A 24,374-nucleotide genomic window follows, 5' to 3' on the forward strand; every position below is an offset into this window, starting at 1 on the left:
TGCTTTGTATAGCAAATGTAAAGTCTTTCCTAAATTCCCAGGAATCCAAGTAAAGCTAAGTGTTGACAAAACCATCCGACCAAAGAAAATATCATACCTACGGATATCTGCTGCTATGCAGGATAAAGTGGATGCAAAAATACAGGAAATGCTAGCGCAGGGGATTATAGAACCAGCTATTGGCCCAGCAGAATGGATCTCCCCAATGGTGGTGGTTCCTATAGGAAAAGACGACATCAGGCTATGTATTAACATGAAATTTCCAAACCAAGCGATCCAGAGAGAACATTACCCCTTACCATTGATTGACACACTGTTGAACAAATTAAAAGGCGCAAAATATTTTTCAAAGTTATATACTACATCAGCCTTTTATCACATTGAATTACACCCTTTATCTCGAGGAATAACTACCTTTATGACGAACAGAGGCCTCATGAGATTCACAAGATTGATGTTCGGTATAAACTGCGCACCAGAAAAATTTCAGAGGGTGATGTTCCAAATGCTGAAAGACATAAAAGGAGTCATAGCAGATATAGACGACATAATAATTGTCGAAGAAACAGAAGAAGCGAATAACCAGAAGCTTTCGCTTTCGGCAGTACTATCTGTTTAAAAGGAAAATAACGCGACCTTCAATAGAGACAAATGCGTGTTCAACACAACACCATCTGGATGTCCTGGGATATAACGTAAGCGCCGACGGTATCAGTCCATCAGACTCAAAAATAGACGCCATAAGTAACTTTAGAACTCCAGTAACTAAGAAGAAGCACGAAGTTTCTTAGGTTTGATAAATTTAGTTGACCAATTCATTCCTAATGTACCAACAAGATCTGAACCTTTAAGCCAATTCATAAGAGGAGATGTCGAAGCATTCGACGAAGAGCAAAAAGAGGCATTCTTCGATCTCCAAAGGGAACTTTCAAATAACGTCTGCAGGCTAGGATTCTTCAATCCAAAAGACCCGATTGAATTATATGTTGACGCGTTCTTAGCGGGCCTTGGCGCAGTTTTATGTCAAAGGAACACTTCACATACTCCTCGTATAATAAGCTTCGCTTCCAAAGTACTAACGAGAACAGAGAGAGGGTATACCCACAAACACAGAGGGAAGCCCTGGAAGTAGTATGGACCGTAGAGAAATTCTATCTTTACCTATTACATATTTACCTCGAGTACGTATTTGAAGGGAAATATCAAGACGGAAAAAGAGCGTCTTCTAGAGCTGAGGGTGGGTTTACGCTGAGGTGGGTTTTACGCCTACAACCGTATAAATTCCACATTCAACACATCCCCGGAAAAACGAATATAGCGGATAGTCTGTCAAGTCTATGCTCCCAAACTCTTGAAACCGAGAAAAACCGTTTGACGAAGATTCCGAGCACTATCTCTGCACTATCAGTGACGGATCTTCGGCAATTACCTTACAAGAAATCAGGGATGCAACACAGTGATGATACGTCAAAAAGCGTCAAAAAAGCTATACAAGATGATAAATGACCTCCACCACTTGTTCGTAATCAGGCCTTTGCAAAAGAGTTTCGCGTGATCAATGGCATTGTCGTGAGAAATGACCGAATAATACTCCCAGTTAGTTTGCGTAACAAGGCCCTAGACAGAGCACACTGGGGACACCCAGAGTGGCCCTACATGGACCGCGACGTAAATAGAAGAATTCAAGATTGCGCAGGTTGCATAGCAGTGAGCCTCCAAACACCAGCAGAACCCATGCTGAGAAAAGAAATGCCTGATCGTGCATGGCAAGACCTTGCTATTGATTTCTTTTTGGAAAAAGTATTTGCAACTTTCCTAGTGGTCGTTGATTATTAAAGTCGATTTATAAAGGTAAGCGAAATGAAGATGACAACTGCTAAGAAAACAATAGAAGTATTATAAACAATTTTCACGGAGCACAGTTACCTGGAAATAATCCGTAGCGATAACGGCCCTCCATTTGCCAGCGAATAATTTAAAGCGTATTGTAACAATAAGAACATCCATCTCGTACATACAATACCCTACTGGCCCCAAATGAACGGCCTTGTCGAAAGGGTTTACCGTTGTATATTAAGATCCCTCCGAATTGCAAAAGCACAGAATACCAATTGGAGGAAGGAAATCAAAGAATATGTTTACGCATATAACACGACGCCGCATTCAGTTACAGGAAAATCCTCGCTAGAAATATTAACTAATAGACCCGTTCTTTGAGAACCGAACCCTACTGGAACCGAAAAGAGGCAACTGAAGATGAAGATGCTATAAAAAAGCAAAATTGAAACTCTATGCTATGCAACTAAATGCGCCCCCAAATTTCGCAATGATTTATACACAGTCCTAAAACGTTCGGGAAACGACAAAATTGTTGTCAGCGAACAAGGCATTAGATTCAGACGACCAGAAAGAAATTCGATTGCAACAGCGACAGAACACATAACGAACATCACCAACGCAGCTTTCGATTGACGCAAAAAGGAACTCTGGAGAAGCGAACCCCAAACCTAAGCAAACGGATTCCATGTGGAGACTCGATTGAAGAACACCCATGCCCAATACCGCCGGATATACTACCACTCAGATACCAGTAACGACCTCTATTTTCTTCTCATTTTAGACATAACCTTACACAAACGAACACGAAGGACGATATGAAACAGGAAATTGTGAATAGAGGACTGGCTAACGCAGAAACTTAGCAGCAAAAAATAGTTTGGGTGCGCGAGACTACATGTTTAAGCTAATCTGAACTGAATTGAACTGAACTCAATATATACTATAATTAACATACAGAAACTGTAACTATAAGACGATTTTTTAATGATGAACATACTTTGTGAGCAGGAGAAAGATAAAGGAGCATGGCTAGGGAACAAATGAGAAGAGAGAGAAAGAGCTTAAGAGGAGAAGACGGTCAGGAGGCAATAGGAGAGCACTTGAAGATCGTGGGGCAGTTGCTTAGTAGCAATGGTACCGACCGGACCGAATAAAGTGGACTCTACAGCTACGTGCAGACTTATCAGAACGCTCTGAAGGCCATTAACATTAATAAAAATTCTGCACTGAAATCAAACTTCAGCTAGTTCTTAACACAATATCGAAAAGAACCTCATACAGAAACAGGAGAAACACTCATTAATATCTTCCTTTTCCCCAATATTAAATCCCGGCTGGCAAGCTACATTTGATCCAGCACAAAACCGAGAAATTACGCCTTCGCGACGCAAAACCACCGGTAGAATGAATAAGCCATCATTGTGTCAGAGGTTTTGAATCATAGGTAAAGAACTAATCTTGAAGCGGGCGTCAAATCGAATCTCAGCGTACGCAGTCCGTGCTGAAGGCGACTATTAAACTGGATAGTAAATAGTATCGTGTACTTTTAAACTCAAACCCGATAGTTAGCATGAACTTATCCATCCAAAGCATCCATGCATAAGAAAAAAAACTTCTTAGAGCAAAACGCCTGGTAAGGGAGAGGGCATTAAACGGGAGACGCGCTGCTAAATAGAGCTTTCAGGTAAGGATTACCACGTGGACTTCAAGTGCGTTGTTGTAGTTAGAAAATGAGTTTCGTTATAACAATAGTTCTTATGTTAGTCCTACAAGAGAAGGTTTATGTTTGATTTTCATCCCCACTATCAAATTTCATTCAACACAAGAATTTTATTCGCAATGTTTCATGCATGTACAACCAGCGATATCAGTTCAAGCGGAATTTGTCTATAAGATGCCAGCCCAATTAAAAAGCACATTTTCGCTGGGTGAACCATATCACAGTTACGTTTTTTGAGAGAAATAGCATAGATAAATAAACGATCATGAAATATCTCACTTACAACAACAGTGTTTGTTTGATGCTGTTGTGGGCAACAGCACCACCAATCGGCAAAATCGACATACTTTTGCGAAATACCTAAAAGTGTACAAATAGAAAAATTTAATCTATCATCATTTAAACTAAAATTCGATCAATTTACCGATTTTTTTCCTTACCTTTTCATTGGGCAGACATATCCAGTTCTTCAGACTATGATCTCCAATCGCTTCTTACGACCAAAATCTTTTTTGAAAATGATGCAATAAGCCTTTTTTCACATGGCAAGCAAACATTCCGCAATTAGAAATGCGGTTTTAATTACACAGCTCAGTTGTACACGACTTGTTGCGCAAACTTTGTAAGGGATTTGACGAATAAGGTCGAATGATTGTATGCTCGACCTAAATCAAACAAATTTTACGTACACTTATCGTAGCTAATATACGACAAATTGCACAAACTTTGTAATAGACTTGACGGATACGGTCGAATGAAGGTTTGGTTGCACGACGAAAGCAAACCTTAAAAAAAAAATATGCCATCTAACAATATCATTTAACTCAAGTGTCTATTACCACACACTTTTCGTTTAGTTTAGCTCAGCTCAAATCGTCGACATAACTTTTTGTACTTTTTGTCTTGCGGAAGCCGACACCGTCAACAATTCACTGATTTGTGACGCAGTCGAATTCTTTCGACAATCACCTCTAGCTTCTCAATTACGATGTTATCATTTCCCGAACACCCGTAACTGTATTCTTCACTGCTTTTCACCCACAAAACCATTGCACTACCTGGAAAAGAAAGCAATTCGTGGTAAAATACAGTTTGATCTTCAAGTTTCACCATTTTATTCATTCTCTGGTAGCATACCTTTCCTTCCGTTGCAGTCGCAATATTCGTTGATGTAAAATGAAACAAAGCAGCTTTCTATCTTGTTATGGCCACCCTCCAAGTTAGTACGGAACCATATACAGTCACTGATCGAACACACGAAACCGCACTCACCAAAACGCGTCGCATAATTCCAATTTTCTCTCAATTCTAAACACGTCGTTCGAGACCGAACACTTTACGGTTCACTCTAAAACGCTTCCACATTAACCGTTTTGCAAATGAAATTCTATAATTCACCAGTTTGACTGGATTGTACACGAGAAAAGGGTGGAATAGTTTCTGCTACATTAGCTGGCTTTGGTTCGATGAATGGTCGGTATATGCGGCCGGCATCATTTGACAGATGATGCACACAAATAGTGTTGAACACACCGGAGCGGAATTTTTTTTTCCGTTTATTTATAGAGGCTTTGGGTCTTTGAGACTTCATTCGCCTCTTTACCGGAGCGGAATGATTCGTTCCGGATGAAATGTCAAGGAGCATTTACACGTTTCGACCAAGGTATGTAGATATAGAAGGTAGAGTTGTTTAGAGCAAATTGACATTTCTCAAACTGACATAACAGTTCCTTGGTCATCGAGTGGATGGATATTGAAAAGAGTGGTAAAAGCTTTGAAGAAGGTGCTGGTGGTGGTATCGCTAGCGATTTTTGACGAAAAATGCAATCAAATATCTTCAATCCTCTGTGTGACAACATTTGATATGCGAAGATGACCCATAAACTAGTGAAATTGCTCAAGGAACGGACCCAAATAGCCAAATTATCTTAAGCAGCCAATTTCAGCACGCTAAAGATCGCTGATCTAGTACGTCTTTTGCAGTAGATAAGCAGCGTCATAGTTCGACGTACCTTTAACCGGGCCTTAAGCAGCTATCGTATTTCAAGCCGTTAAAGAAAGTTTTTATGCGCTTTTTATTTTCAAGCAAATCGTCTGTTTTCGATCGATAACCGCAAAAAAGTGGAAAAATGTGAATTTCTGGGTAGCGACATTACCACCGCTTGTATGGCTGTGTGTATTGATGATTTGTTATCAGATATTTTTATATCGTATGTCAGGTAGTTCTGTTAGTAGTGTGAGTGAGTGTATTTTGGTATTGCATCTTTTATTAACGTCCCTATTTATTATTGAGAATTGAACATGGTATTTCCTGCGTGAAGAGCGCTGCCTTTGTCGTTTGTACCAATAGTTCTGTCGTTGCTCATCATGCTCTACCTAGACAAAAAGAAGTTAAGCAGCAATCATCGAACATTCGAAGCGGTAAGGTTTTGTTCCATATGTTATTGTTGTACACTTCTGTTTTTTTTCTAACTTTTCTTTTCTGAGGGTTACTCATCGATGCTTTGCACATTTGTATCATGCGTACCGAAGCGACAGCGACAAAAAATCCAACAAACTGTATCGGGCTTTTGGAACCAGTCTTAGCATGCACAAACATGGTGTCGATCGCTGGATCAATAAGGGGAGAAGGGCAGCGAGCGGTGAGAATATAAGAGGAACACAGAATGGAATGGCACAACAATAGAAAATTTTGGCAAGTGGAGAAAATCGTAAACAAAAATCCCGGATAGGAAAGCCTTTACACCCAGCACTTAGTCCGAGTAGACGCAAAAAGTGTAAGGTAAGATAAATCGCAGATATATTTAAAACCTTCGTTATTATTAATTTTTATAATTGATCTATATCTTACAGACATTGCATTACAAAACTTAAAAGATGCCGTTCAATATCGAAGAAACAGTGGATAACAGAGAGCATAAGGAGTTGTTAGCGGTTCCTGTACCTTGGATCCAGGGAACGAGCAAAGGAACGACGAATTTGTTGTGGCCGAATATACAACAAAAGGATCGGTTGAATAAACTGAGCATGTGTAGAGGAAAATCACGAAAACATTTACGACGTGTATAGAAGTGTCTTCAAAGAAAGGCCGGTAGAGTGTGTGGACAGTGAATGGATGGACGAACTGATTTGCATCATCTGGCTGGTTAATCTGCTATTATTGCTCATTGTGATATCGCATTTCCCTTCTCATTAATGCACTATACACGCCGTTTACCAGTTCACGCAACACAGCCTCCTTTATTCAGCATTCAACTAAGACTGGCGGCCTCTCATCCATTGCCGTTCCGCACTCACACCACTACATTCATACTCAGGATCCCACACTCATCATCTTCTGAACTGGAACTGTCGGATATTTGTTCAACCGCATGATCAAAGTTTGTTGATTCTAAAAGAAGAAATAGAATATAAAAACATAGTCTCAAAAGTAAATTACTACACTGACGAACCTCTATTATCGATTATTTCGCAGTCGTCTCCGTTCTCAAACAACTCACGCATAATTTTAGCACGCCTTCTCTACAAGTTTCCCGATTTTTTCACACGCTTGGAATACATCTTTCCACACAATGATTTTTTCTTCTAATGACGCTTAATGGCAGATAGCAATGTTCTATTGACATAATCCTGTAAACAAACAACTTGAAGGGCCATCTTTCACTCTAAAATGGGCATAAAGTTCCATGAAGTACCGTATGCTTCTTAATAAGCCGCATAGTTCGGATGAACACTATGCATGGTTTATAAATAAGCCTCATAGTTCCATCGAGTTCCAAGTGAAGGTAGAAAAGCTTCATAGTTCCATCAAGTTCCACGCTCTTTTTAACTAGCTTCAAAGTTCGGCGCTGGTACTTTTTTTCCTAAAGCAGCCCTCAAGCAGCACGATAGTTCGATTTCATTATTTTTGGCTATTTGGGGAGAATCGAGGCAGTTAGTTCATGTTGGTAGCCCCATACCATATGATTTTGTAAACAAACTCTGACATATCTCGACTAAAATGGCGCCCTCTCAAATCGACAAAAATTCACCTTCTTAATACATACATCTTAATGTAAACGGAGGATAGCAGAAACAATCTCGATCATTTAGCTTTTCGATAGTGAAAAAGCGCCATCTACTGAGCGCATCACTGAAGCTTTGAAACTTTCATTTTTTATATAAATGGACTTTATGTCTCTGGGATACCTAAAGAACGCCATCTAGAGAGGAAACCTCTGAAGTTCAGAATCTAGATTTTTTTATAAGGATTTTTTGACTCGGGAATAACGAGAGGACGCTATCTAGTGATCAAACCACTGAAGCTCTGAAACTTTTTTTTATATGGACATTCTGTTTCCCAGTCTTTTAAGCATAATTTGTGGCGCTTGGATGGAGTATGCCTCCATACTCTATACATACCCTCCACAGTTCGAACGATCCTCTGCTCCGAGCTCTATCGGCATTCAATAACTGCGCTTCTGGAGCGAACAAGTAGACTACGACACTTTGCTATATCTAGGGTGACGAACCCTGCTGCGATGACAGATTGAAGTTTTTGACGTTTCCGATGAAGAAGAAAAAACAGTATACTTTCTGAACTCCAACTGAGTTTGTTTACACATTTTTTGACATAGCGGCGTTTCGCTCGCTTTTGACGCACGCACACATTCAAAGACAGCACAGCGCATGCGCTGCAACGAGCTAAACAGCTAGTTCGCCCGAGCGAGATTGCCCCCCATGAGTTTCACCCATTTTCGCACGATTTCTACATACCCTTCACCTACAAACTGACCCGAATTGTTTGCCGAGTATCCTCGTGGATACAACACGCTTGCTGTGTGCTTCTGGGGTTATTAGACGACGGATTTTTTGGTTGGTGATTTTCTGTCAAATATGGCGTTTGACAGAAAAAAACCCTCTGTCCGTGTAATAATGCAATATGCTGCACAGATTTTTAATGCCATCATCCGAATTATTTTACATTTGAATTGTACGTTATTCTAAAATGTAATGAAATATTTATCATTAACACGTATCGTACCATCCCGGGCACCGACTGACGATGCCATTATGATAGGGATACTTTTTCGAGACCGACAGCGCTTTGGTCAGACGAACATTCGGTTAGAGAATTTTCGGTTCAAACTGGTCCCAAGTCGCTTTCTATGCATTAACAAGACATCATCTTCAATATTTATCTTAAATCACACGAACTAGACTGTACAATGATGTACAATAAAAAATGTGAGGCAAATCAACGCTTCCAAAATGTAAACAATCCTTACTTTGACAGAAAAAAAACCATCTAGATCAAAATCTGAATTGAGCATGTCGAATTCTTTTTTTTTCAGACCAGCATTTATCTGTCAAACGCGTTTTGACAGAAAATCACCGATGAAAAATCCGTCGTCTAATAACCCTGTGGCAGCCGTATCCATTTGTGCACCGTACTGTACCACACGATACACGACACGATACACGACACGATGCATGATACACGACAGGATACACGATACACGCTAAACACTACGCGCTAAATCTAACACTAATACAAATTCATAATTGTAAGGTAACGGTAATTGTAATAAAATAGTTTTAGTCTTATCTCGTATCTCGAACCGATCGGTCTTAAAACGCTCAACTTAAAACGCTCAACCAAAACGAAAGAAATCGCGCCAAAGTGGTGACCCCGACGTGAGTTTTTTATTAACGTTACAAGTGCGTGATTTTTGTTCGAGCGAGTTTTCGTGTACGCCAAAAAATGCTAGAGGATAAAGTGATTACGAATCCGCCTACCGCGAACCCCGCGTCTCAACCGGCCGCTATTGAAGCAATCCATACGCCTCGATTGAATCCACCCAGCATGGAAGACACCAACATAGAGACATATTTCATGTCGCTTGAATTTTGGTTCGCTGCTTCGGGAATAGGCGCATTGCACGATACGCGAAAGTACAACATCGTTATGGCACAGGTGCCTCCTAATAAACTGACTGAGCTAAGGTCAATCATCGATGGCACACCGACGATGGACAAGTACACATACATAAAGACCAAACTGATCGGTTATTTCGCAGACAGTCAGCAGCGGCGTTTGCAGCGCGTATTGTCCGATATGCCGCTAGGTGATAAAAAACCAAGCCAGCTCTTGAACGAGATGAAGCGCGTTGCTGGCAACGCTCTTAACGAAACGGTGCTTATCGATCTTTGGGCATCCAGGCTACCGCCACATGCACAAGCGGCAGTGATCGCTTCTCGTGGTGACGCCGCCGACAAAACCACCATCGCTGACGCCATTGTCGAATCTTTGGAACTTAGGAGCATTAACGCCGTCGAACGAAAAAAATCAGCGATGGCGCCAGACCACGTGCCTGAAACCGCGGTCAACGACCCCATTTCTGATCTTCGAAAAGAGATAGCTGAATTATCCAGGCGCATTGAAAACGTGTTTCCCAACCGAAGGCATCGTGGACGATCGGTTTCCCGCGCCAGTTCACCAGGTAGACGCTCATTTAGTCGCAGGGATTTTTCGACTGGCCCGTGTTGGTTTCATCGCAAATTTGGTAGTGAAGCTCGAAAATGCCGAAAACCCTGCACCGCTCAAAGCTCTTCACCTTCACAATAGCGACGCTCTGCTGATGCTGCGGTGGAGATTGGCGAACTCACCACTACAGCCGCAATCTTTCGCCTAAGAATTGCCGATACAACCACATCAATGCAATTTTTAATCGACACAGGCGCCGATGTGTCTGTGGTTCCGAAAGATTTGCTTTCAGCCGGAGTTAAACCATCTTCGATAAAACTGTTCGCCGCGAACGGATCGCCCATTAATGTATATGGTGAAGTTTTATTAAAAGTAAACCTCGGTCTTCGTCGTGAGTTCTTGTGGTCGTTCCTGATAGCCGATGTAACTTCCGGAATAATTGGTGCGGATTTTTTAGGCAATTTTGACCTACTGGTAGATATTAAACGAAAGCGTCTCATCGATAACACCACCCACCTCGAGTCGGTTGGATTCCTTGCGAAAAGTGAGCAGTGTTCGGTTAAAACTTTTCAGGCGGTTTCACCCTACGCCGAGTTGTTAGCCGAATTTCCCAACATCACTCGTCTCGCGCCACCGGGTACAATCTGCGATGCACCGGTCTACCATCGAATTGAAACGACTGGGCAGCCTGTTTATGCACGCCCACGACGGCTCTCCCCGGACAAGCTTGAAGCTGCGAGATCCGAATTCGAACATCTGATGAAGCTTGGGATATGCAGACCTTCTAGCAGCAGTTGGGCGAGCCCGCTTCACATGGTGAAAAAGGCGGACGGGTCCTGGCGACCATGCGGTGACTACCGCGCACTCAACGCTCAAACCATCCCGGATCGCTATCCCTTACCGTACCTGCAGGACTTCTCTACCATCCTAGAAGGTAAAACTATTTTTTCAAAAGTTGACTTGCAGAAGGCGTTCCATCAGGTGCGAATCCATCCCGAGGATATTGCTAAGACTGCCATCACGACACCCTTCGGATTGTTCGAGTTCTCGTTCATGACCTTTGGACTGCGCAACGCTGCGCAAACATTTCAACGTTTAATCCACGAGGTTGTGCGAGGGTTGGATTTCATATTCCCCTACATTGACGATCTATTCATCGCTTCATCATCACCCGAAGAACATCGTGAACACTTGCGTCGATTGTTTGAAAGGCTCAAACAATATAATCTGGCGATAAATATTGCCAAGTGCGAATTCGGCCGTGATACTCTTGATTTTCTTGGCCACTCTGTATCTGCTGATGGTATCCGTCCCTTGCCAGACCGCGTGCGAGCTATTGCAGAATACAAGCGTCCTGCGACAGTGAAGGAATTAAAAAGGTTTTTGGCTATGCTAAATTTTTACCGTAGGTTCATGCCAAACGCGATCGAGCACCAGATTCCACTCCTTTCCATGATTACTGGCAACAAACGCAACGATCGATCCCCGTTGACCTGGAATGACACCACAACCGCAAGTTTCGAGCGCTGTAAGCAACAACTCGCCGATGCTACGCTGTTATCGCATCCCGTCAAATCTGCAGAGCTATCCCTTTGGGTCGATGCATCTGATATCGCCGCAGGGGCGGTTCTGCATCAAATCGTCGATGGAAACCCTCAACCACTCGGATTTTATTCGAAGAAATTCGATAAGGCGCAACTGTGGTATAGTACCTACGATCGCGAGCTGACAGCAATATACCTTGCGGTGCGGCATTTCAAATACATGCTCGAAGGACGAAGCTGTCACATCTATACCGACCACAAACCCATCACATTTGCCTTCCGCCAGAAGCTTGACAAAGCCTCGGACCGTCAAGCTCGCCAGTTGGATGTGATTGGTCAGATCACAACGGACATCCGTCACATTGTGGGAAAGGACAACATCGTGGCTGACTTGCTCTCCCGCATCAATGCAGTAAAGTCAGTGCCATCCCTGGATTATGAAGCCCTAGCAGAGAGCCAAAAAGACGACCACGACCTTCAAAATATCGTAGAAGGTAAACTGAATAGTTCGCTTAAACTAAAGTATTTTACCATTCCAGGCAGTACCAAACAACTATTATGTGACTGCACTGGTGATCGCATTCGGCCCTTTATAACGGAACGGTTCCGGCAAGCTGCGCTCCAGGCAACGCATAATTTGTCTCATCCTGGCACGCGTGCAACGGCCAAATTAATGACGGAGCGATTTGTTTGGCCAAGCATCCGCAAGGACAGTATCGCTTTCGCTAGGAGCTGCCTGCAATGCCAACGCTCGAAGGTGACACGCCACATCCAATCGCCTGTATCCCGATACTCGGCTCCGGATAGTCGATTCTCACATATCAACATCGACATCGTTGGGCCCTTCCCCCCGAGTAAAGGTAACCGTTACTGTCTAACGGTCATCGACAGATTCACGCGTTGGCCAGAAGCGTTACCCATACCGGATATGACCGCGATCACAATTGCCGAAGCTCTGGTATGTGGATGGATATCTCGATTTGGTGTTCCTTCCTTCATAACTTCCGACCAAGGACGCCAATTCGAGTCATCGCTGTTCGCTGAACTGACTCGTTTGCTCGGATCCAGCCACCTGCGCACGACTGCGTACCATCCACAATCGAATGGAATCATCGAACGATGGCATAGAACCCTTAAGTCGTCGATCCTTTGCCATGATACTGAACACTGGAGCGAGCACCTACCGATGATCCTACTGGGACTGCGGTCGGCCTACAAGGAGGACATAAAAGCGTCGGCGGCCGAGATGGTATATGGTACAACGCTTCGAATACCGTCTGAGTTTTTCGTTAGCAACCCGACCAACCCGAACGAAGCTGAATTTGTCGCCAAACTTCGAAGGACTATGCGTGATCTTCGCCCCCAGCCGACTGCTTGGCATGGAAATCGGAACGTTTTCGTTCACCAGAACCTGCGGACGTGCAGAAATGTTTTCGTGCGGAATGATTCGGTACGACCATCTTTATCACCTCCATACGAAGGACCATTCGAGGTGGTTAGCCGAGCCGAAAAATTTTTCACGCTGAAAATCCGAGGCCGAACAGTCAACGTTTCGGTGGACCGTTTGAAACCTGCATTCGCGCTAGAGGACCAGCAAAACAACCCGGTACCAGCTGACACAACTCCTGTCATACAATCCCCGACTAGAGTCACTCGTTCTGGACGACGAGTGATAATTCCCGAGAGGTTTCACTAAAAGGTAATCTAGTCTAGGAGGGGAGTACTGTGGCAGCCGTATCCATTTGTGCACCGTACTGTACCACACGATACACGACACGATACACGACACGATGCATGATACACGACAGGATACACGATACACGCTAAACACTACGCGCTAAATCTAACACTAATACAAATTCATAATTGTAAGGTAACGGTAATTGTAATAAAATAGTTTTAGTCTTATCTCGTATCTCGAACCGATCGGTCTTAAAACGCTCAACTTAAAACGCTCAACCAAAACGAAAGAAATCGCGCCAAAACCCTATTTTGGGCATCGAGTCCCTGAACCAGCGAAATTGGCTCTGGGTGCACACACGGTAGGACCGGGGTTTAAATCCCATCCAGACCGCCTCCCCGTCCGTAGGGCTGACTACTTTGCTACGGGTAGAATCAAGTCATAGAAAGCCAGAAATGGCAGGCCAAGACCTCTCGAGGTTGTAGTGCCTGGGAAGAAGAAGAAATTATTTGTTGCGGGACTACCGGATCGACTCCCCAACACTACTCTTTGGACTAAATTTGTATGTCCCAACCAGGTTAAGAAAGCCTCATATCCTCAGTCCTGTCCGTGTGGGAGGGTTAATTCCTACCTGTACAAGGTTTGCTATTTTAATTTTTATGGGATGTTTTGGCTACCCTGCACTGCAGGTAGGCCCTATGCGGATCAGGTTAATGAGGCTGTGTGTCAGCTTCTACTTCATCTTGCATGCGTTACCTTTGACAGGCTGGCAGGCTGGGATTTTCGAAGGTACGGTTAGGGAGGGAACAGGAATGGTTCAACATATTCTTTAGCAATACGATTTGTCGCCCTGAAAAGGACGGTTTTTGGTGGAGCAGCTGGTGGCTGGCTAGTGAGCTTAGGCCTTCTTTTCGGTCTTCTTCGGCAACAGCACGGCCTGAATGTTGGGCAGCACACCACCCTGGGCGATGGTCACACCGGACAGCAGCTTGTTCAATTCCTCGTCGTTGCGGATGGCCAGCTGCAGATGACGCGGGATGATGCGCGTCTTCTTGTTGTCTCGTGCAGCGTTTCCTGCCAATTCCAACACTTCAGCGGCCAGGTACTCCATCACGGCAGCCAGATACACTGGTGCGCCGGCACCGACACGCTCGGCATAGTTGCCTTTGCGCAGCAGACGATGGATACGGCCAACTGGGAACTGCAGACCAGCACGGTTCGAACGGGACTTTGCCTTTCCCTTCACTTTTCCTCCCTTTCCACGGCCAGACATGATGAAGGCTTGGGTTTCAGTTGAGTTCGTTGAGAGCGCGAAGCGGCGATGTGCGATGCTTCGTAGCTTGTTCGCTTATGCCACAAAAAGGTTTTTTTTAAGTTAAAGAATTTATTTATGGATGGCTTTGAATTAACATTATTAACATATTTTTGCGAGACTCAGCTATAAAGCTTTTCAGCGCTCTTGTCGTAGTGTATGCCAAGAGGCAGTTCTTTTGGTAAATTGTTAGATGTTGAATGCACTTAGGCTAATTGCTGGCACTTCTGCTATGGCGGTTTGGTCTTCGGGTGGAAAGGGTGGGTCGTCCTCATCGAGTCGGTCAATCGTCGCAGCCACAGATGACTCATGTGGACTGGGCATCGACAGACCGATCTGGTGAGCACTGGCAAACTGGTAGGCAAGTGCATCGGACTTTTCTGCTGGTGTGTATGCCGTCTGGTTCGTGGCTATGGTGTGTGGTGGTACTGGTCTGGGTTTGGTGCGAAGGACTTTTGCAGTTTTCCAGAAGCTGGGTGCATGGGGAGGTAGCCTAGACCATACGCGCGTAGCTGTTGTTGCGGATCGTCTGTACTCGCTCGCGGATGATATGCATAAGCTGCGTGGCCTGGCGTTTCAGCAACAAATCCCCAGTCCGCTGATACCGTCGCCTCAGCATATTACGTCTGGTGATGAGTGATCGCGTGTAGTCATCGAGAACGAGAACCTCACCACGAACACTCCTCTTCGGGACGCACTCCGCTTCAGCTGCTTTGACGACACTCTCACGGCCAGACATGATGAGGGCTTAGGTTTCGGTTGAGTTCGTTGAGATCGCGACGCGGCGATGTACGATGCTTCGTAGCTTGTTCGCTTATGCCAGAAAACGCGCACGTTTCTCGGTTATATACCGGGAGAGAAAAAATCCCGGAATTCTTCCCCGTGTGTATTTACCCGGGGATTTTACCGGTGGTTTTTCCGTGTGTTGCTGTACCCGTTTGTGCTACATTCTGTAACTTTTGTGCAGTGGTGCTCGTTTTAAGAGATTAAGAGTGAGACGAGACACCATAAATTTCATAACTTTAGTGCAGTGGCGTAGTGAAAAGACATTCGAATAAGTGAGGAAAAAGACTCTTGGTGATCAGTGTGTGTGGTGACGTAGAGATAATTTTTTGTGCAGTGTTTATTATAATTTTTGTGACTGACTGGACATTTTAAATCCTTTTTACTGGGCCCGGCATCATAATGCCAGACCCAATTTTCCCCGAGAGGGATTTTCCCCCTCCCGGTGGGCCCTCTCGAAATGAGAGGTCCTTGCCCCTATTCATGGACAGTAAAGACGAACACGGCGACATGAAATTTTTAGTTTTGCAAACGACCGACGGATCCCCTCCCCCTAAAAACCCTTTTGTTATTGGCAAATCCCTTTCTGCCCTTGCTGGTCAACTTTCCGAGCCCGGAAAACCGATCGACAACGGTAAAAAACTCCTCATTAAAACCCGTAGCTCAAAACAATTCCGAACGCTCCAATCCCTTACTAAACTTATCGACGGAACCCCTGTGACAGTGACTCCCCATACCAACCTTAATAGTGTCCAATGCGTGATCTATTCCCCCGATTTAAAAGACCTCAACGACGATGAAATTTTGAATGAACTCAAGGACCAGAAAGTGATTTTTGTGCGTAGATTCACGCGAAAGGTGAACGGAGACATCGTGAACACCAACATTTTCCTGCTTCGCATAAACGCCACCTCGATACCATCTACCATCCGTCTCGGTGCCCTGCAAGTATCAACCCACCCATATTACCCAAAACCCATGATGTGCTACAACTGCGCTCATTATGGACACACCAAGATGAGCTGCAAGGTAGCTCAAGCCTGCGCCAACTGCGGTACGCCTGCTAACGGAGACTGCATCGTCGATCCCGTGTGCAAGAACTGCAAAGGACCACAACGCATTCTCCCGCTCCTGTCCCCGCTACCTACAAGAAGAAGCTATCATCAAGTATAAGGTAGAAAATAACTGTTCGTTTGGCGAAGCCCGTAAATTTGTTAATTTGCCCGTAGCTCCTTCCCTTGTCCAACAAAGACTAACCTACGCACAACAGACAATCACGGACGGGCCCTCTTGCTACGACAGTCAACCTGAACAGACGTGTTCTGCTTGTACTCCCGGTTCAGTGCTTCACCAGTATTCCTAGTGTTACCTGTTGTAGTGAGATTTCTCTGTGCCTGTACAGTGTGTAGTGCGACCTGTTGCTGTTACCCTGTGCTGCTGTGCAGTGGTTTCTACCCGGTGTACCTGTGCGGTTTTCCTGTGTTGCTGTGCAGTGTCCTACCAGGTGTTTTTATTTTACCCAGTGTACCTGTGCTTAAAACTAATCCAGAAGTTCTATACCTCTCCGTGGTGCGTGCGTGACTTTTGTACCGTGGTGCTAGTTTTAAGAGCTTTAGAGAAAGATAGGCCCTGGTAATTTCATAATTTTTGTGTGCTGGTATTAAAAAAGAGACAATTTAAGTGAGCAAAAAAGACTCGTTTAGTGTAGGTGGTGAGTCGTGGTGATATTCTTAAAGTGTAGTGTGTTAACATTTACTTTTACGACTGACAGGACTTATAATTTTTGTTTTCCTGGGCCCGGCATTACAATGCCAGGCCCACCTTCCTACGAGAGGGATTTTCCCCCTCTCGGCGGGCCCTCCCGAAATGAGAGGACCCTACCAGACTACATGGACAAGAACAATGACCACGGAGACATGAAGTTCCTTGTCCTACGAACAACCGACGGCTCTCTCCTCCCAAAAAACCCTTTCGTCATTGGTAAATCCTTATCCTCCCTTGCTGGTGAACTTTCCGAACCCGGCAAAGTTATTGACAACGGTAAAAAACTCCTAATTAAGACCCGTAGTTCCAAACAATTTAAATCGCTACAAACCCTCTCCAAACTCATTGACGGGACTAGTGTGACAGTGACTCCCCATACGACCTTGAACAGTGTTCAGTGTGTAATCTTTTCCCCAGACTTGAAAGACGTTAGTGACGAGACAATTTTAGAAGAACTGAAGGATCAACGCGTAATTTCTGTGCGTAGATTCAAACGTAAAGTGAACAGTGAATAAGTGCCGACCAACATCTTCCTGCTCCGTATAAACACCACCTCGATCCCGTCATTCATCCGTCTCGGTGTCCTGCAAGATTCTACCCGACCTTACTACCCAAAACCCATGATGTGCTACAACTGCGCTCATTATGGACACACCAAGATGAGCTGCAAGGTAGCTCAAGCCTGCGCCAACTGCGGTACACCTGCCCACGGAGATTGCCCCGTCGACCCCGTGTGCATCAACTGCAAAGGAACACATAACGCCTTCTCCCGTTCCTGTCCCCGCTACCTACAAGAAGAAGCAGTCATCAAGTACAAAGTAGATAACAACTGTTCTTACGGAGAAGCCCGTAGATCTGTTAGTTTGCCTGTAACTTCTTCCCTTGTCCAACAACGAATTACGTACGCACAACAAACGACGCAAGACAAAAAAGACATACTCATTGCTAATCTACAATCACAAAATCAGCAACAAGAAGAACTTATCAAAACACTAAGAGAATCAATCGACAGTTTGAGAAAACAAATAAAAGAACAAGGTAAAATGATTAAAAAAATACTGAACCAAAATAATGACAAACAAGAACAAAACGACAACTCACTAGAATCGGAAACCGACACAACTCTGATCGACTCAGAAGACGCGGCCTCCACCACCTCCACCACTTCTTCCATCACCCGCAAGCGAGCCCGCGGGAATAAGGGCTCTCCCTCCTCGGAAGAGGAAAACCCAACCATATTAGAAGCATATTTCCTTTTGTCGATTTAGAAATCCTCTACAATCAAACCCCAACCCGCGTTTCTCCCTCCGACGGGAAAAGCTCCATCTTAGATTACTGTGCGGTGTCATCTTCCATGGCACCTCAATTCCACATAGCCGTTGACACAGACACACACAACAGTGACCATTTCCCACTCTTAATCCATAGCTCCTTTCGTACTCAGCCATCCCTCATACGCTCCCGTTGGAAGTATGAGGAGGCTGACTGGGAAAGGTATCAAACAGAAATCCGATTCAATCTTCCACTTGACGAAAACCCCTCCATTTCCCGCTTCGTAGAAACCATTAAAATAGCAGCTTTCCTTAGTATCCCTCGTACAAAAGGCAATACATCCCCCCCCAAGAAATGTCCCCCGGTGGAATGAGACAGTCGCGCAGGCTATCAAAGCCCGTCGCGGTGCTCTACGCCGTTTCCGCCGCGCAAGCCATATACCCGATTATTTTTTCACACCCATATTAGCCGAACGGTATCGGGAAGCCAATCGCCTTGCCAAAGAAGCAATCCGAACAGCGAAAGAGAGTAGTTGGAATCAGTTTGTAGCTGATGTCAGCCCTGTCTTGTCCTGTAAGGAGCTTTGGCGGCGGGTGAGTGTGCTCTCGGGCCGCAACCTACGCTCTTATGCTCCTTTTACCCTTAACCTACCAACCAACCCCTCTATCACCATCCCTCCCGCGGAAGTACCTGAAGCATTTGCAAAACACTTTGCAAATGTTTCTGCTACAGACAACTTTTCTCCACAATTCCGTCGTCACAAACAAACTGCAGAACAGATCCCACTTCCCCAAGTAGATGCCACTAACCATAGATACAATAGACTTTTCTCAATAGCTGAACTAAACTGGTCCCTCAGAAAATGTCAGGGCAAATCTTCCGGCCCTGACAACGTAGGTTATCCTTTGCTTAAAAACCTGCCCCCGTATGCGAAACTAATACTTCTTAACATTTACAATAGCATCTGGTCCACCGGGAATATCCCGGCGGACTGGAAAGGCAGTTTAACAGTTCCGATTCCTAAACCCAAAAAACCCATTAATGAATTAGATAGTTACCGTCCAATCTCGCTCCTTAACTGTATTGCTAAGGTGTTGGAAAGGATGGTAAACCGTAGATTAACACAGGAACTACAAGACCGTAATCTCCTTAGCAATAACCAGCATGCGTTTCAGCCGGGTAGAGGTACGGAAACGTACTTTGCCAAGCTGGACGATCTATTAGATAAAGCCACCAGTAGAGACCACCACATAGACCTAGCAATCATAGACCTATCCAAAGCCTTTGACCGAACCTGGCGTCATGCCATCCTTACACAACTGTCTCTTTGGGGCTTTGGTGGACTTTTAACCAAGTTCATTGATAGCTTCCTTACGGACAGGACATTTAGAGTACAAATAGGAACCGAACTGAATAGTACAAATAGAACCAACCCCTACACACAAGAGAATGGTGTTCCACAAGGGGCCATTCTCTCTCCAACCCTTTTCCTCATCATTATGGTATCCCTTTTTTGCTCCCTTCCCACAGAAATCCAAGCATTCCTCTATGCAGAAGATATTATCCTGGACTCTTCATCTCATACTGCTTGCGAATCTCGTAAACTCCTGCAAACAGGGGTTGACAAAGTTCGGCAGTGGTCGAGATGGACTGGCTACGAAATATCACACACAAAGTCCAAAATCCTCCATATCTGCAAACACTGCTCTTGCAGTCAACGACGACCAATAACCTTTAATAGGACACCAATACCCGACACAAAGATAGCCGACATACTCGGCGTAACCTTCGACAGTAGGCTTTCTTTTCTTCCACATTCCAACAGGGTCAAGAAGGAAACATACAACCGGCTGAACTTGTTCCGGATGCTTGCAACCGGCAAAGGTCGGGCCTCCCTGAACCGCATCATCAACGCCTGGCTCAACCCTGAACCGCACCATCAACGCCTGGCTCCTACCAAAACTACTCTACGGCATCAAGATTGTTTCCCGCGAGCGAGCAACCTTCGAGAAGAGAGTAGCACCCGTCTACCACACAGCCAGCTGCTACACCACTGGTGCTTTTGTCACAAGCCCGATTGTTTCCCTCCTCTGCGAAAGCGGTTTTCTTCCATTTCAGCAAATCATCACCAACAGACTCGTCGCAGCTGCAGCTCGGATCCTTGAGAAAGGAATCGACGCAACTGCCCTCATTATCAGAGCTAACTCCGACCTGCAACAACTCACCAACCACCAGCTTCCTCCGATCATCCAAGCTTCCTTCGATCCGTCTTGCCGCCGATGAAGGATTCCGAACGTCATCTTCACCGACAGCGCTAGTGTTCTGGCAGCCCTTCAACACGGTTCCTCAAAAGACCCACACATTCAGCTCCTAGATGACATCCTTCCATCTCCTGAAATAGTCCTCTGTTGGATTCCGGGTCATTCCGGAATCGACCGAAACGAGAAAGCCGACCGACTTGCCAACCAAGGTCGGCTCCGTCCGGCCGAACCGCCCAGCTCTCTTTCGCGCCGTGACGCCATCCGCTTCACTAACGCAATAGTCGCTCAACATCGGAACACCACCTGGCTCAACCTAGACCTCTCCACAAAACTCCGCTCCATCAAGCACAACACCGCACCCTGGGACGATCCCGATTCCAGCCACATCCAACGAGTCCTTTCCCGGCTTCGCGTTGGTCACACCCGCCTGACCCACTCCTATCTGCTCGAAAGATCCAGTCCTCCACTTTGCAGCTTCTGTGGCGTCGACATTACCGTCCGCCACATCCTTACCGATTGCCATGGATATACTACACACCGAACCACCTGCCAACTAGATACCGACCTAGCCATCATACTGTCTCCCGACAAGCAACAGCAGAACCGCCTCATCCGATTTTTACACAACAGCAACCTGTACCGAGAACTATAAATTTATAGCATAATAGTTTCCATATTACAAAAAGATTAATAGTTAAGCAATAGTTAAGCCATAGTTTTTACCACACATATGTAACAATAGACAGGAAAGAGGGGAATGAAGTCTCAAAGACCCAAAGCCTCTATAAATAAACGAAAAAAAAAGCACGCGTTTCTACTCTCCGACAGTTGACATCGTACCCGTCGTAAGCTAGCGAAATGGCACCGAAAACCAGTGGAAAGGCTGCGAAGAAGTCTGGCAAGGCCCAGAAAAACATCTCCAAGTCGGACAAGAAGAAGAAAAGGAAGACCCGCAAGGAGAGCTACGCTATCTACATCTACAAGGTGTTGAAGCAGGTCCACCCGGACACCGGTATTTCCTCGAAGGCGATGAGCATCATGAACAGTTTCGTGAACGACATCTTCGAGCGCATCGCTGCAGAAGCGTCCCGCCTGGCGCACTACAACAAGCGCTCGACGATCACGTCCCGCGAAATCCAAACCGCCGTCCGCCTGCTGCTGCCCGGTGAGCTGGCCAAGCACGCCGTCTCCGAAGGAACCAAGGCAGTCACCCAGTACACCAGCTCGAAGTAATTCTCGACGGACGGGGGAACCTCATCCATCTATCCATCCAATCAACCGGTCCTTTTCAGGACCACAACAATCTGTCGAAAAGAATTTGTCCCAACCCAACCCCAACCATCATCAAATGTTACCAACTAATTCCAGTCGCGCAATATTCAAGTTGCGCAATAGAATCGCGGTAGACAGCCACTTTAGGGCATTTCCTAGCGTTCCCAGGTAACAAAATCGTCTATCTCGCTCTATCTAAGCAAAAAGTAAACCTACCAAAGCGAGAAAGGATGATGATTTTCTAACCTGGGTTTCTCCAACGGAGAGCAGCATTTTGTATCGTTCATTTACTCATCCTTTTACTTGCCTGAGACATTACTTGTGTTTATGAATATTATTCATGTTTGTATGTACTTAATGCACATATGTTTGTGATGAATGCAGTGCAGAATTATGATAAAACGTTTTCGTACAAACAATTATGAACTATCAGTTTTGAAACATTAGCGTACATCGGAGAATTGCTGCATTGTGGTAAACATTGATGGCAATCATGACTTCCTGGCTTGACCTGAAAATAGAATTTCATATCCATGGCGATCGCTTCACACGGGTACCTTGTTGGTGTGGCGTCGCGTACCACTCAACCAAGCAAAGCTATTCTCTAGGCTCCCATGCCAACAACACGCGCGCATCGAGTACTCCATGCAACATTTTTCTAACCAACAAAATGAATCGACATGATTGGAAGGAGGATGATTTCAACATTACTCTTTTGCTCAACATTTCTGGTGGTCCTGAGAAGGGCCGTTTTTGTTTGGGGCGAGACTGCCGCTCGAGGGACAGCGACGACTTAGGCACGCTCTCCACGGATGCGACGGGCCAGCTGGATGTCTTTCGGCATGATGGTGACGCGCTTCGCGTGGATGGCGCACAGGTTGGTATCCTCGAACAGACCGACAAGGTACGCCTCGCTGGCTTCCTGCAGGGCCATCACGGCCGAGCTCTGGAAACGCAGGTCGGTCTTGAAGTCTTGCGCAATTTCACGAACCAGACGCTGGAAGGGCAGCTTGCGGATGAGCAGCTCGGTCGACTTCTGGTAGCGACGGATTTCACGCAGGGCTACGGTTCCCGGACGGTAACGATGCGGCTTCTTCACTCCTCCGGTGGCCGGAGCACTCTTGCGAGCGGCCTTGGTGGCCAGCTGCTTGCGCGGGGCCTTGCCTCCGGTCGATTTACGGGCAGTTTGCTTCGTACGGGCCATTGTACACTGTTGGCTGAGGGTAGCGGGACGTGAGCGTGTCTTTCTCGATGCGAAGTGGCTTCTGAAATAGAGTTTCACGACTTCCGACGCCCCTTTTATAAGATCGCTCGGCCTGCACACATACACACTTCCTCGCAGCGAGCGTACAACAGAGGGTACGCATGTGTTGGTATGGCCTAAAGTGTATATAATGGCGCGGTCTCGCGCCGAGAGCATTTATTGTGCATTGTGAACCTGAACCTTACGGATCAAAATGACTGGACGCGGAAAGGGAGGCAAAGGTCTGGGCAAAGGAGGAGCCAAGCGTCATCGCAAAGTGCTGCGCGATAACATCCAGGGAATCACCAAGCCAGCTATCCGTCGTCTGGCCCGCCGTGGAGGAGTGAAGCGTATCTCTGGCCTGATTTACGAGGAAACTCGTGGCGTGCTGAAGGTATTCCTGGAGAACGTGATCCGTGATGCGGTCACCTACACCGAACACGCCAAGCGCAAGACCGTCACAGCGATGGACGTCGTGTACGCGCTGAAGCGTCAAGGTCGCACTCTGTACGGTTTCGGAGGTTAAGCCCGACGACCCCGCCAGCCAGCGAACACAGCTGTTGCCAACTCATCTCAACGGTCCTTTTCAGGACCACAATCCGTTAGCGTTGCCTAAAATGCCTACATTTTACAACTTTGATTGATGGTTGGTTTGAAAATATTGAGAATTATTTTAAGTGATCATTGGTGTTCGTTTGCGGTGATTCGAATATCGAACAGAACCAGTGTTCAGGCATGCTCAAAGAGGCACGCCATCTAGTGCAGACGCTGAGACACGGTACCACAGGGTTTTTTTTTAAATTTCGTAGCAACGTACGGAACTGTCCATGAAGTGAGACGAGCAACACGCGCAGGTCCCTTCCCGATTGTGATCAGTGAAAATCAAACATATGTATCACTTACTTACTTATCAGGCGCTACAACCGCTTTGCGGTCTTGGCCTGCTGCAACAATCCTCGATACCGCTCACGGTTCAGCGCCGTCGTCTGCCAATCCGTTATCCCTGCCGTTCTGGCGGACGCATCAACGCCATCACTCCATCTCAATTTGGGCCTACCACGCCTCCTCTGTCCTTGTGGACGGCCTAAAAGGACTTTACGGGCTGGGTCGTCCGGTGTCATTCTCATGACGTGACCAGCCCACCGGAGCCTGGCGAGTCTAATGCGCTGTACGATAGTGAGATTATCATACAGCTCGTAGAGCTCGTCGTTGTAGCG

At 45.7% G+C, this 24,374-nt stretch overlaps 3 long non-coding RNA genes across 4 annotated transcripts; 1 reads left to right on the top strand and 2 right to left on the bottom strand.

Annotated features, from left to right (window-relative positions):
- Window positions 1-2,413: 2,413 nt before the first annotated feature.
- LOC118517734 lies at window positions 2,414-5,055 on the bottom strand. The gene is made up of 3 exons (XR_004908353.1): window positions 4,697-5,055; window positions 4,000-4,617; window positions 2,414-3,919 (listed from the first exon to the last, which is right to left on the bottom strand). It is a non-coding gene; the product is annotated as an uncharacterized LOC118517734 (long non-coding RNA).
- A 668-nt stretch (window positions 5,056-5,723) lies between these two features.
- Window positions 5,724-6,994, top strand: LOC118517735. Its single transcript, XR_004908354.1, has 2 exons — window positions 5,724-6,341; window positions 6,413-6,994. It is a non-coding gene; the product is annotated as an uncharacterized LOC118517735 (long non-coding RNA).
- Window positions 6,772-7,479, bottom strand: LOC118517733. 2 transcript variants are annotated; one of them, XR_004908352.1, is made up of 3 exons: window positions 7,255-7,479; window positions 7,012-7,189; window positions 6,772-6,950 (listed from the first exon to the last, which is right to left on the bottom strand). It is a non-coding gene; the product is annotated as an uncharacterized LOC118517733 (long non-coding RNA). The 2 variants fall into 2 exon arrangements; XR_004908351.1 differs by lacking the exon at window positions 7,255-7,479 and having other exon boundaries at window positions 7,012-7,230.
- Window positions 7,480-24,374: the final 16,895 nt, after the last annotated feature.

This window comes from Anopheles stephensi, chromosome 2, assembly GCF_013141755.1.
Source record: "Anopheles stephensi strain Indian chromosome 2, UCI_ANSTEP_V1.0, whole genome shotgun sequence".
NCBI lineage: Eukaryota > Metazoa > Arthropoda > Insecta > Diptera > Culicidae > Anopheles > Anopheles stephensi.